Source organism: Anas acuta, chromosome 7 (assembly GCF_963932015.1).
Source record: "Anas acuta chromosome 7, bAnaAcu1.1, whole genome shotgun sequence".
Classification (NCBI taxonomy): Eukaryota; Metazoa; Chordata; class Aves; order Anseriformes; family Anatidae; genus Anas; species Anas acuta.
The window spans coordinates 26,554,827-26,566,145 of NC_088985.1; the positions used below are offsets into that span (position 1 = coordinate 26,554,827).

Consider the following 11,319-nt stretch of genomic DNA (forward strand, 5'->3'; position numbering starts at 1 on the left):
TAAACTAAAGTAGAATTACGTTGTCTCTGGGGACCTACGTGTACCTCCTTGGATTTTATTTTTTTAATGCTATGGAAAATGTAGGCTTCAAATTTTAATGTGAAGAGCAAAACACTTTGCTGGTGTGAGCTGAAGAAGCCAATCAAGCTGGCCCTAGGCCAGGGATGTGGAGAAGGTGAAAATCCTAATTGTCAGCTGCTGTGTTTGCTCCAGCTGGTGATTATTGTCGAGAAATATCTGCTCAGCCCTTGTTGCCAAATAAAGGCTCACCTGTTTCCTTTCCCTTCTGATTCTCCATGAACAGAACCACTGTTGCATCACTTTTCTTGTTTTGATAAGTAGCTATATGTCTTGCCATTTATAAAGCACTGAAGAGACATTTGGCAGTGTTACGTCAAGAGCAGGCAACTGTTTAGGTCACTATTGATCCCAATGGAAATTATTGGATAGGTCTCTCCTGTGAGTTATGATCTCTACTAAAGTTGGGTGACATTTCTCCAAGGAATACTTTCTTCAGCAATGACAGAAAAATGCAAAATTTCAAATGCATTGGAACCCTGCAGGACAATTTATGCTGAAATCTGCAAACATTTCCAGCCCTAAGAAAAATACATAGTGTCCATCCACTGCCCACCCCCCCCCCCCCCCCCCCCCAAATGTAGTTTAGAAATGATGGCTCAAGTTAGTTTATAAGTTGATATTGAAAAGTCTTTGATGAGAGGCGGTGTCTTCAGTGATTTTTGAGCTCTTTTAACTTTCCCAACTCTCCTTCCACAGGGCAGGGGGAACATGCCTCATGTGGCTGACAAACCTTTGAAGACAAAGATGTTGGGAAGTTTAGGGATATGTCTGTGCTACAGATTATTTGGGAAAGGTCATGTAGTTCGATATACTGATTGTCATCCTGGGAAGTGTGTGTGTCATTGGAAGGCAGGAATGGTCATCCAGGACTAAAACAAGGACTGCCTGGCCCAGTGCCCTTGTTTCCAGCAGTGGTCAAAAGTAAATGCTTATAGAAGAGAAGGAACAGGGCAAGTGTGTGTGATACCTCCTTCCCGGTGTCCTGCCTGCCTCTGACTATTTTTACTTGAGTCTTTCTGAGTGATGGGTTTTGAAATACCTTACCAGTCTCCCATTGAATCCAGACTGAGCTTAGAGCCTCCTTTGACAAGGTTGCTGCTCCTTGCAGTGCCTTGCTGAGCCTGGGGAACACTGGGTTAGAAGAGAGGCATCTTGTTCAGGCACATTTTCCTTGCAGCTCACACTTAGTGAGGCTAATCTTTCTGTTTTCTCCTAAATTGCTTGCAGTCACTGTTTTCAGACAAACAGCTCTCTTTTGACCTAAATGACAATGACATTTCTATTATATGACAACTGTCCATTTACTGTGGTGTATAAAGCATGTCAGGACTGCCTAACAATTCAGTGTTACTTCTAATACTACTTGCCCAGTGCTAACTAAATTGCTGCTTTCTAATCCCAGGCCAAAGGTTAACCCAAAATATTAAACCCAGCCATTAGTAAGATTGATGAAGCACCCTGTGAATTGCAGAAGCATGATGCCTGAATGGCACTGCTTGGCATGATTAGTCATATCCACGCACCCGTGCCAGGTGTGTAGTTAGCAGGCAACAATAATAGAAATTATTTAAATAAAATATTATTTATATATTAAATATTCCTTACTCCCACAGGAACTGTGCAACCCCAGCAAGTAAGTTGTGTGCCTGTGGAGGGAATCAGGGGCAGTATCTTTGCAATGGCAACCATTCTGAGCTCCATTTCGGGTTTGCATCTTGATCCAGACACAGTATTAAGTACAAACATTTCAAAAAACAACAACAACAATACAAGCAAACAAACAAAAGACCAAAATGGCATTGATAGAATTAAAGCAAATACAACAGAAAGTGCATTTTTAATTTTTCCTTTACATTATTTTTCTGGAATAGGATGGAATTTTAAATGTTTCTTTATGTTTGTAGACACGTGATGTGGTGCATTTCCTGTTTGTGTGATTTCTTCTGGTATGAGGCAAGGCTTTTATTCTATTTTTAAACTTTAATGTTGGTTAAGAAGTAATAATGCATCTTTGTGGCATGGGTTATAGTAGTAAATATTTAAAGGAATTGCATAATTCTACCATACATCAGAAGTGAGAGTTAGGGAAGAGTGATGTCAAATTTGGACCTGGAACAATTTTATATTTGAAGGAGATCAAACATGAGGCTGTCCTCCTGTGCCTTTCCCCAGCACAAATTCTGCAGAGCAGAAGGAACTTCTGGGGGAGCTGAGTGCCTCTACCATAAAGAAACATCAAACACAGTAGTGCCATTTTATTCCTGATCTGTGCATGCCTGCTGCATTGATTTTTCTATGGTAGAGAGCAGAGCAATCTTTCTTCAGTGGAGACCTTAGGAAGATGTTGTATAAAAGCAAATGATTGTTAAGAAGCAGCAGCGTTTCTCTGTTCATGATTCTAGCTGAGACAAACAATCTGGGGACCATGCTCAGTCTAAGCCAACCAGCATGTATCCTATCAAATTTGGGGCAATTTATGTAGCCAGGAAGTTGCATTTTTGAAAGACTGATATCATGTGTTCCTGGTAGCACAATTAAGAAAGTCAAAATTGGGACACCCTTAGGGCAGAATGGTCATGTTGATCCTTGGGCGGTGTACAACATGCCATCCCTTAGCTCTTTTAAGGCCTGGCTCTGTCAGATGGAATAGGTCGAGCTGTAGTTACCATCCTGGATATCCATTATACACTTCTGTCCCAGGGGCGAGGCCTTTACCAGATGTGGTCATTTTCCTAGCTTTCAAAACTGAAGGCTTGAAGGCTTGACAACCTTTTTTTTTTTTTTTTTTTTTTTTTTTTTTTTCCCTAATTCTAAGCACAGAAACCAAGATCGAAGGTTTCTTTATATTTTTAACAGTGTAAATCAGATTTTTGACTGCTAAATTGGAAAGGGCCGGAGGAGAGCTGGGAAGTTTGTCAGTAGCTGGGAGTCTGCAGTAGTCCCTGGATCAGTGTTGGTGCCTGTTGATACAACACACAGTACATCTGGTGCCTTGCCAGAGATGATTTTTAGTGGAGGAAAAAAATGAGAGAAAGGGTAAACAAGTAAATATCAGACAGCTCCCCAGGTTGCTCCACTATAAGTCTAGTGTTTGTAGCAGCCCCTGCCTGCTCCTCCTCTCCTGCCCGCTCCTCCTCTCCTGCCCATTACACTGCTGTGCTGTGAAGACAGAAGGAATATTAGAAAAGCCTGTGTGGCAGACCTGTTGCTGCAGCCAGAGGACTTGCTTGCCCAAAGTCCAAGGAAAGAAACCAATTAAATGGTCTTGCCCTGCACACGGAGGATGCTGCTGCTGCTGAGCAGAGAAACAAATTCATCAGTTTCCAGGGAAGAAGAGAAAGTTGAGCAGAACAAGGGGGAAGGCAAGTGAATGCCAGCTGGTGGAAGACAAGTAACATTTTCCTGTTAAAGAGCCTAACAGCAACTGGTTTATGGATCTCATTCCTTTCACATTTGGCACTTTTCATCTGAAATCTGGAGACCACAGTGAGCACACAAACTAAACTTGGCAACCTCTGCTTCAGAGCTGCTTCTGGATGGCCACGATGCCAGTTTTGACAAACACTCACTCCTCATCCCCAGTATCCTTCCCTTGTTTATGCTAACTAATTCTTTTTCTTGCTCCCATTATGTGGCTTTGCCTGACATAACGAGAAACCTGTTCATTAGCATCTGAGCCTTTGAATAGCTTTCTGAGGAGGCTACAGCACAAACTCATTAACAAGGAGAAAATAAAAAATATTAAGCCTGGCAAAACAACAGCCCGGCTCCCAAACAAACCTGGAGCCTGCATTTTCCAGTTTGTATCTTATTCAGGGAGATGCTCTGGAGACTCATGAGCAGCTGTAGCAGCCTCACCACTAACAAGTGACTTGGTCATACATGTTGTGTTCTCCCCTGTAGCCTTTCTCTCCTCTCACCCCATTTACAGCAGTGCAACAGAACTGGACACAGCAACGTGCTGTCCCTAAAGCACAGAAGGAGTCCTCGGGGCTACTGGCATTTCTAAATCACGTCATGCTTTCACATGTTTTGATGCAGTGCTCTTAATGGAACTGGCTGTAGGAGGCTTAACTGTATCTTTACATCCAACAGTGTTGCTTCCAAATCTCCCACCCTACCAGTTCAAAACCTAACAAAGGAACACATTTGATACCGCTGTGGAAACCACTGATTTATATTGTGTGCAACATCTACAATCAATTTAACATTTACATTCATGCTTAAGATATCTGATCCTGACATGAAAGGCAAGCTGCTTAGTATTCGGTGGTAAATACACATCCTCATCCCTATATCCTGTGGCACACCAAGAACTCGCAGAAGGAGTTGCAGTACAATTAAGTCTTTGTTAAAATCAGCATTATTTGTACCTAAGAGCAGCCGTAAGGGCTGAAAGGTCTTGAAGTAACATATGGTGAAAACTTGGACATGCTTGCAGCATGCTGAATGGCCGTAAGCAGAGAATATTTGGCTTTTCCTTCACACGAGCACCATGCAAATGGTGCATGGGGGATGACAGCACCACAACACAGCATGCCAGGTCACCGTGAGGAGCTGCAGCCCTTCATGCTGTGTGTTACAGGTAGTCCCGGGGACAGCAGGGCCAAGTGTCAGCATTAGAGCACATCCTCTAATCCGGCAAAACCAACTTTGGTGGTAAGATCACAAATATGGAGGGTGGGTGCAGACCTTTTGTTTCTTAGCTGTTTTGTTTGTTTGTTTCATGGTTTCTACTTCAACATAAGAGTGAGAAATGAAGGCAAGAGACACACCAATCTGAAAGAATAACCTCAAAGTAAGCGCTGGATGTTGTCTTTAGTCAATTCACAGTGATGTGCTGAAACACTTAAAAGGGAGCTATCCAGCCCAGAAGTGGGATCTGCCCTTTCTTCCCACATGATTTTAAAAATGTGGAAGCTGAGACAAGGACTACCAGTAACTGTCCCTGAAGCACACACATTATGTACATCTCTGCACTTGGTAGCAGATCTAAGCCCATACCTACAGAACTCCCCTGGTTTAACATCATGGGCATTTTCCTTTCCTTTTCAGTCAGAAAAAAAAAAGACCATAATAATCTGGGATAGCTCACACTATTCTTAACAAGAATATGAAAAAGCCTTTGGTCAGAGTTTCCATTCAGATATTTTGCTTTTTCTGAAACACTAATACCAGTCAGTGCTTTCATTAGTTTTTCCTTAAAAAAAATAAAAAAATAAAATAAATAAAAAAAAACAACAATCCCAAATGTAATTTAATTGCCAATAGCACTGTGATTAAATTTGGCCTTTTGCTTTCCTTCACAGTCAACCTCCTCAATTCCATCTCCCTGACGCCTCTCTCTGTAGTATCGATTCAGTATTGTTAACCTTTCTTTATTACTTGTTTATGTTCCCCCATCAGTTTAAAAACATCAATAAGAAGCTTTTTAAAAAGGACAGAAGCAACAAATGGAGAGACATTGAGGAAAGGTCAGGGATGCAGAAGGAGGCAGTGCCTGCTTTGTGGAGGGCGCAAAGAGACAGTGCAGAAAGGTTAGTGGTCCTGCTGCTGAGCAAAGGAAGGATTTGTTTGTTGAGAGAAATGACTGCTACTGGTGCAGCAGACAAAATATGCCCAAGAGAGAGAAGAGATCTGTTCTGCCCAGGACTCAGGACCATTGGGAAGGGCACAGCCTCAGTAATGAGACTGAGATGGTCTGTGGGAGCTTTCTCTTCACTCATTAGGAAGCTGTAGGCAAGTTTTGTTGTTTCTTCTTTCTCTTTGATCAAAATCCCAATCCCAATTTACTCTGTTTAAGTAAATCCCAATCCAAGGACATTTACTACTCTGCACAGGGGCACCCTGGGTGGAGCTACATTACTTGGCTGGGAAAAGGAGGCAGAGTGCCTGTGTCCTGAGGTGACTGAAGGCACTCAGCCTTCAGCATTTCTAGTAGGGGACATAGGAGCCCAAGACAGTTTGCTGTGTCTGAGGCTTTGCTGAACTTGGAAAGCACTGCAGTTTGGAGGAGCTAGCTCTGCCTCCCCCCCTTCTTGGCCCATAAATATATGCTCTGGGAAAATAAGAATTCACTCCAGGATCACATCCTGTCCTGGGTGATCCTAGTCCCTTTGCCAAAGGATTTAGCTGTAAAATCAATAAAATACTCACTGACTTTAGAGGAGACACAAATCCTGCTCAAGGGTCTCTGCCAACGCGTGAAGTCCATTTAGGGCTTCCCAGTTTCAGTTCCCCAGAAACACCATGTCAGCTGGGGAGTAGGGAGGTAGTGTGGAGGAGGAGGAGAGAATCCTCACCCTCAGCCCTCTGAAATCTCAGAGATTCCTGGCACATAAAATGTAATTACATCCCACTTCTTGCTCTAGTGTTACCACTGCCACCACCAGACAAGGATCAATATGGTGAGTGATCATACTTGTGCTGTTTATTACTAATGTCCTGTTAAATGAACCCTGCTGACAAAGTATGTGTGCTCCATCACAGCCTTAACTGCAACTGCAGCTTTTATAAACTTTCCTGGGGAATAAAATTTGCTGTGAGAAAACAAGGAGTAGGAGAGCAGTGCCTAATTCAGCACTGGGCTGTCCCTGGTTTATTGAGCATCTCAGTGAGCAGAGGGAACTGAAAACAGCTGAAGAACAGTAAGGACCCCTTGGGCATAGAAGAGCACTTCAGCAATTGGTCTGTGAGAGACTTTGCTTGCTTTAAGATCAAAAGGTGGATCGAGAAAGAAGTCTGGAAATTATACAGCAAAGTCCTGTATGCTGAAGGGCTCTGTCCTTGCAATGACTGAGGTCAGTTTGAGGGCTAGTATTTATCTACTGTACACGTTAAGAACTTCTCAGTTCAATCCCTGACAGAAGTCTAACCAGATATTTGATCTGTTCAGTACTTAGGTCTGAGCATGTAATACTTGTAACTTCCATAAAACAATCTCTTGCTTTGAAAACTTTCCATCTTTTGCAGGCCAGTACAGTCACAGTGCAGGAAATATAATTCAGTATGGAGAAGATTTCCATTCTATGCACAGAGTGTGTTCTGCTAAAAAGGAAGAAACAAAGCCATCTTATTTATTAAAGGTACATTTCTTGTGACCTTTTAAGAACAGACATAATTACATATGTCTTCTCTTCAACTGTATAATGTATAAATAGCACATCTTTGTTATTAATTATGAATGGCATTGTGGTTAGAGGGGTTCCTGATGATTTGCTTTGAAACACAAAGTATTTGGCTAACAAGAACCTCATCAACCTTCAACATCATTGTAATACTGTCAGGTGAAAAATTAAAAACTAACAACATCCCAGAGATAAACCAACGTATTTGATCTGTATGGTAGATGCAAGAGAGTCAGGATACTGGATTCTTATTTTACGTCTGCAAATAGGATTCAGAAGAATATTGTGGATTCCAATGTTGCTAATTAGCTACTGTGAAAGTTTACTTGACATGTCAGTTTTCACTAAAACTTCATGAACAGCCATTACCTCCCACTTTTCTCATCAGTCATAAAATAAAGTCTTTACTAAGCAAAGTATGGCTATTTATGCAGCAAGAATGACTATTTATATTAGGTTTTGCAAAAGAGCATCTTTAAAGAGCATGTCCTGCTTGGGCTATTCAGTTACCTCATGAGATCAGTATCATTGACATTTAACATCTTAGGCTCCCTTTTCCATCCCATCGAGTAAAGCCCCAGAGTTCAAATGCTACCCATTCATAATGTTCAGCTTTCACTTGATGTTACAGAAAGGCGAAAGATAGCATATATTTTTCCTTTTGACTTCTCAGCCTCCTGAAGATCTTTACAGACAGTCAGTAAAAGTGCGTTAAGGCTGCCATTTTCCTTTTCATTTGAAATTCTTTCTTCCATTATCATGGATATTTTAGTCTTAGACATATTGCTTTACTGCCAGTTTACAATAATACTCATCCTTTGTAAACACGAACACAGAATCTGATCTGCATTTCAGGGATGACCATGTATGTTTTGTACATGGCATGCTAGCAACAGTTTAGACATAATATTGTAATAACCAAACCGAATTAGTGGTGTTTTATATTATTATTTTATTATTTTATTATTTATTTATTTTTCTGATAGAGGTTTCAAAGCTGACATTGGCATAGAAATTTATAAAGCTTGCCAGCCCAAGACCACATTTTTGGGTGAAATTTCCTTCATGTCTTTATTCCAGGTGTGACACATACATAAAGATTGGGACTTTGCTCTTTCTGCTCTCCCTGAAGACATGCAGTGCACTTTTAAAAAACCTCAACAGTGGCTGAGTCTACTGTGTTTCTTCCATTTAAGTAACAGTGGCTTAAGCTGTCACAGAGACAGAGGTGATAGCAGTACTCTGTTGTTCTTTCCCAACAGAAGATAAGTTTGCAAATCACCCTGCTAGATGAGAGAACAGTGGAAAGCTCATAGAAAGAGAGCAATATATATAAGTACATGTCAGAGCAATTACAACTGCAGCTTTGCTTCCTCTGTCAGGTTCTTTTCTTCATTTGGAGAGCGGGCAGTTGCAGGGCAAAGTCAGCAATATTGCTGCTCTGGGATTCATAGAGAAAACCCCTGTGGAACTCTCATTCTGTGCTTGATTGAAGAACATGGTCACACTTTCAGGGTGACCAGTTTTACAAACAAAAATGAAAGAAGTGATTCTACACCCTGGGCCATATGATAAGTGGAAAACCTTGCAATAAGTCATTTGATTCAAGACAGGAACCGGGTCACAGTCTCTGTCTTTGGTTGTCTTCATGTGATTACTCGAATATGATCTAAGTGAGAGACAAAGAAAATATTTTGCCCCATCAAAAACTGGAGCCAATCTATCTTTCAAAAAGTACTTGAGGAGCATGCATAAAATCCTCTCTGCTGTAGCTTTGCCTCATGAGCAATCATGACATTTATCCCCTGTTTTACACTAGTTACTCATCATCTTCCTGCATACGCTGAGATAGCGTATTTCTGCAGCAGCACCCTTATCTAGCCAAGAGCATGACTTGTACAAAGGAGAAGAGGAACACAATAAAAAAATAAAATGAAGATTCACTATTGAAGCCTTATTTTGAAGGATGCCTTTGTAGAATATATACTTGGTCTAAGCACATGTTTTATGTTGGTTAATTACATTTCAATTAGTAATATCAATGACATGTGGTTATGATACTCAGGTGAGCCTGAATAAGTCCTTCAGAGCCTGAAGGATCAATCTGTGAAGAGATCACTGAGCATAACCAGCAGTATAAAAGCAGAGCCCAGGCTCTTGAGCTGTATTCCACAGAACTGGATTTCTAACCAATTCTCAGCTTCTTAATGAAGCACTTCTGTCCACTCTAACATAAAATGCCATAGGTCAGTGCAAATCTGTAAATACAGATACAATTAAATTTATCCTGGGATTGTAAGTAGAAGTTTCGATAAAGGGAAGTAATTTGTAATTTACCATAATTATGATTATGTACTATTTATAATTGGTCAAACCAGAAGAAAAAAAAAAAAAAAGGACCAAGAAACTTTAATGAAATTAATTAAATGGAAAGAAAAACAAAGAAAAGAAGGAAAATGAGATGCTTTGAGTAGCAGGAGTTTCATTTATGTGAACTGTGCTGCAGGGTAGACAAAGCATGTAGAACTTGTGGTAGGGTGGAAGATACCATGTTTTGGCAGCAAGCAACCTCTTTTCCTTCAAAGCCCAGCTTGAAGTTTAAAGGATTTGAAACATCACTTGGGAGTCAAGAATTCAGAAGAAAATATATTTATCATTGCACTATAATCTCTGACCCCTTTACAAGGTGAGATAGAGGACTTTTTCAGACCAGGGAGGTCATTTCTGAGCAGAGAAATTGAGTAATGGGTAGTCTTAAATTCTTCATCTGCAAGATGTTTATGTATGTAGTAACTTCAGTTGCATTGTGAGGGTATTCAAACCCTGAAACAAGTTGTCCAGAGAGGCTGTAGAGGCTCTATCCCTGGAAATATTCAGAACCTGAAATATTCAGAACATGATCCTGGGAAACCTGCTCTAGCTGACCCCGCTTTTGGGGGCAGAGGGATGGGACTAGCATACAATGAGAATCCTGGGAAAGTTATGGTAAGTTTTTGGAACTCAGTCGGGTAATTTTGTTCATTACAAATAGACGGTATGAATGACTAAACAACCAGTAAATGTAAGAGAAAGAAAACAACAGCAACAACAAAACAAACAATCAAACAAACAAAAAAAACAACACACCAAACCTAACAAGGGAGATTAGTAATTGCTATACAGATTACTAATTGCTAATTCCTAGAGTCAAATTGTAGAACAATTTACAGCCCATTTTACTTTGGGCAGCAACTATTAAACCACTTCTTTTACCCTCCTAAGGTAATCTTACATCATAGTTCATGATTTAGTCTTGCTGGAGAAGACCTGATCTAAGCTGATCCGATCTGTTGCCTGGTTTATTTTTGCTAGGTGCATCTTCCTTTACCAGCCTCTATCTGTAGTAGCTGTATATCACCCCATTTATTGACTCAACCAGTTCTCTAGCTGGCTGCCTGTTTTGCTGACAGATTTTGCTACTACAGCTCCTGGAAAGGAATGAAGAACCATGAACGAGTCTCTCAGCTCACAGGAAATTTGGAAGTAGCTTTTTCTGCTCACAGAGCTGCAAAATTTCTTGCTTCCCCTTGTCTTCTCTCCAGCCTTTGAACCACTTTACTGGAAGCTACTGTTTAAAATTAATGTGACACACAGATAGAGCTAATTAGCTTAAATATTTGTATGCTACTATAAATACAAACCTCATCTACTTTATATCATTTCTTCTTTTTGTAATATAACATAATGCAAAGTGGCCATGTCTCAGGCCTGTCCTTTCTTCCTTCCCATTCTTATTCTTCTTCTTTCATCAAATGTCCACTGAGTTCTCCTTTTCTTTTGTTTTTCTTCTGGGTGGCTTCCTTCTGAAACTCATGGAGAGGAATGAGATACTGCAATCTTGCCTTCATTTATGTCTTGGCCACCTACCTTTTGTGTGTATCTAAACCTTCAGTCAACAGTGATCAAAACCAGATGCTAGGCAGTTCTACTTTAACAGGATTCTCTGTCAAAAACATCATCATTTTCCAATAAAAGATTGTACCTGAAAAAAATGTGATATAAATGAGGAATTAAAGTGCAAAATAAACTCCTGTTATTTGCAGTATCTTACTGCAGAAGAAGAAATGCCTCA

At 40.6% G+C, this 11,319-nt stretch overlaps 1 long non-coding RNA gene across 1 annotated transcript; it reads left to right on the top strand.

Moving 5' to 3' along the window:
- Nucleotides 1-300: 300 nt before the first annotated feature.
- LOC137859867 (uncharacterized) lies at nt 301-9,118 on the top strand. Its single transcript, XR_011098610.1, has 4 exons — nt 301-416; nt 1,695-1,787; nt 7,054-7,166; nt 8,289-9,118. It is a non-coding gene; the product is annotated as an uncharacterized lncRNA (long non-coding RNA).
- Nucleotides 9,119-11,319: the final 2,201 nt, after the last annotated feature.